Source organism: Brienomyrus brachyistius, unplaced genomic scaffold, assembly GCF_023856365.1.
Source record: "Brienomyrus brachyistius isolate T26 unplaced genomic scaffold, BBRACH_0.4 scaffold64, whole genome shotgun sequence".
Lineage (NCBI taxonomy): Eukaryota > Metazoa > Chordata > Actinopteri > Osteoglossiformes > Mormyridae > Brienomyrus > Brienomyrus brachyistius.
The window spans coordinates 985,294-988,728 of NW_026042339.1; the positions used below are offsets into that span (position 1 = coordinate 985,294).

The following is a 3,435-nucleotide window of genomic DNA, read 5'->3' on the forward strand; positions in this document are numbered from 1 at the left end:
GCTGGAAAAGCATCCCAGCAGCCCATCTCATGAAACTAGCGTAGAGGAGACAGTAGGGTCCGCCAGTCCATGGAGCAACTGGGGGTAAGGGCCTTGCTCAAAGGCCCAAATATGGTCACAAAGAAATGGTTGCTTTCATTTTGACATGGTGCTGCTGTATTCTAAGATATCACTGTCAGTATGGGTCTTCTGCCGAGACCTGAAACCCGTCCTTATCTTACTGACTTCAGACGCTCCAAAGTCCCATAAAGAGCAGATTAAAGAAACCAAAGGCATCTATGAATATGTCAGAAAATGCCACCCAGGGGGCTTTATTTAGCCACACATGGAGGTATCAGTGTGGGAATGAAGATGGAATAATTACACCCTCGGCGCTCAGCTCAGAGTTGCTGAAGCGAAGACAGATCAGCAGCCTCCTGTGAAGGACAGACATAATCGGAAATACAAGCAGCGGAAGCAGATTTAGGAGAAAATAATGCAAAGGTGAAAAGAAATGGAAGTTGCATTTATTCAGTTATTGCAGATTTTAAATCTCATTAGCATGGTGGTGTGTAGCTCTGCAGGTTAGGATACTGTACCTGTGATCGGAAGGTTGTCGGTTTGAATCCCAGGGTCAGCAGAGTGATGAGTGATCCCAAACTGCTACAGGGACTGGCTGATGGTTGTTCCTCATGGTGAATCCCACCTCTCCTCAAGCTCAATGCGTAATCAGGTGTGTATACCCAATTTTGAGCTCTCGTTTCTTGGTGTGGATTTGTTAGTTCGGGCCCAGTGTTGACATTCGGCTCGTTTCCTGATTCTTGGTTTATGTCTGCGTCTTGGATCCCGTTTGCCCATCGCCTAACCTTGTTTAGCCCTTCAACACTGCAGGTGATTTAGAGACACCTGTTCACTGCCGACAAGTTTTTGGACACCCACGAGAAAGAGGGAGAGTGCAGTGACAGAAAAGGGGTGGGATTCACACCCCCAACCTCGGAGGTGTGAAGCAGCAGCACCACTCACTGAGCCGCCGCGTCTGCTTATAAGACGAAATGCAAGTAAAAATATATATCATAAGACACTTAAAATGTCTTTCATTCCCTGCCTTGTTAGAGAATTTAACAGCGTAAAGATTGTTGCTTTTTTTAATTTACAAAACTCAAACTAAGGTTGATTCTCTTTCCATCTGAGACAAGGGTGGGTAATCATGCGCAAAGTGCTGGTGTGTGTGTAGGTTTTTGGGATAACCCTCCGGTCAGCTCTTCAAACCCAGGTGTGAGCACTCTTCAGCCAATCAGTCCTCTGATTAGTAATGTAATTAAGGAGTTATAGTGAACATCCGCACACCCAATGGCCCTTTCTGGGGTCAAGATGGCCCACCCCGATCCAAGGGAAAGTACGTGGAAAACTCAGGATGGATTTTCCTTCTTCACTGGGGTTCCTTTTGAAGCCTGATGTACGGTGCAATAAAAATCTTTTAAGGCAAACCGTTAGTAAATTCCTAAAGTGAACTTTTGCTCAAACTGTAAATTGGGACTCCAATAGAAATTAGAAAAAAAACACTGAAATAACAGCACAACCTGTTCTATCGAGAAAGATAAAATCTTATTGAAAGCAGGAGTTAACAGGCATATCTGAGCAGGTTTGTGTTTTTTAGCATCCACTCTGTACAAGTTTTTAAGAAGCCTTGGGAGAGGATTCCGTATATGAGGGCCATGGCAACTAAAAGCTGAGTGTGTATTTTGAAGGGATGTCCAAAGTGCTCTGGAGGGGTCATATCCAAAAAAACAGGGGGGGGGGTGGAAGGTGAAAGCAGCTGTTTTTGATGGTCTTTGGCTTTCAAACATCTGGTTTCAAAACAGGGCAGAATGTCTTTTCTTTTCAAGAGTTTTTCTGCCTTGGTTGTTCTGAGCTTTAGAAACATCCTGGCATCGATGTCATCGGTGCAGTCAAGCAGACAGCTGACAGATCTCTGAGCATCTGGTTCCAGAGACACATATAACTGTGGCGTCCACATATTGTTGGAAGCTGATGTTCATTTATTTATTGTACTGATCGGAAGTGGTATATAAAATCTGAATAAGAACGGTCCTAGAATTGAACCACGGGGGACCCTACAATGATGTGTGCCACTTGTAAACAAACATGCCACCTGTGCAATTCAGAACTGTGATGCATTACAAAATCAAAAGCAGCATGACTGTCCCATCCATGTTCTGTTCTCATATGCACTCCAGAATATGATAGTGAAGCAAATAATTGTTTACCTAGTTTGTTTGTTAACCCATGAAGACCTGGGAGAAGTACTATGAAGCAAATATAATTTCTTGAGCCTTACTTCTGAGTTTATGATAAGGTTTTCTGTAGGGGGGGGGATTATTACCAACTGCTGTAGATTTTTGTTTAGTTTGTCTCCTTACTATAATCTTTAGACACATGCAACTTTTTTTATCCAAATGACTAAAAATTTTTAACTGAATTGAACTGATAACAGTGAAGATTGACGAAGATTATTGCACTCAGACACACATAGAGACGGACACGCGTACTGGCAGGTGGCTGCCGGTGATTCCTGCAGGACATACCATGTGTCACTCTGTGTGTGTGTGCCCGTGTGTGAGCTCACACTGCCCTGGCTTCATTACTGTGCCGTCACGTCACCCTGAGCAGATGGACGCGTCAGATGGATGGGGGCTCCTTGAACCAACCGCTTGCTGTGATCCACACGTCAGAGCACACTGAGCTCTCTCGCTTTTTGGATGGAATGAATAAGCTAAAAGTGGTGAGATGATGGTAAATGACCTTTCTGGATGCCACGGGGCCAGAAGAGAGAGAGCAGACATTCTTCACGCCAGTCCTCATGGACCCCCCCAGATAGTCTATGCTTTTGCTCTCGCTCTCCCAGCTCCAGGTCAGCAGAACTGGCTTGAGAAACACCGATGTAGACGTTCCTCTTGCTGTTATACTGCTTTATTGTTTATTGCATTATGTATTGTTTATTGTTTTATGTATCTACCCTCACTACAAATCATGGCTTGCATGAATTTGTGATTTAAATGAAAGAATCCGAAAGTGGACATGGATGAGTTGTTTTGCATTCACATATATAAAGAAGATATATTGCAAGAAATGTGGCATGCTAAGGCATATACTGTATCAGTCAGCGAATGAAACGTAGGACTCAAACAAATATATAAACCCCAAGCAGATTTTTAATACTTGTAAATATGTCATTAATGAGTGTGTCTGCTGTACTGTCAGCCCATTGGATATCCCTTCCCATTCTCCGTCTCGACTCCATTCAAGCAAACATGACTCTGAAGCTACTCCGAAGTCCTGTCTGCACATGGAACATTACAACGCATCCTGCTCCGCCCACTCCTGGCAAACGTCACTCTCAGCCACACCGTAGTGACGCTGTAGTCTTGGGAAATGTCCTTTCCTGCCCTACGGACC

The 3,435-nt window shown here is 44.1% G+C and overlaps 1 long non-coding RNA gene across 1 annotated transcript; it reads left to right on the forward strand.

Annotated features, from left to right (window-relative positions):
• Positions 1-260: 260 nt before the first annotated feature.
• On the forward strand, positions 261-3,109 carry LOC125725306 (uncharacterized). Its single transcript, XR_007387432.1, has 2 exons — positions 261-483; positions 612-3,109. It is a non-coding gene; the product is annotated as an uncharacterized LOC125725306 (long non-coding RNA).
• The last annotated feature ends 326 nt before the right edge of the window (positions 3,110-3,435 follow it).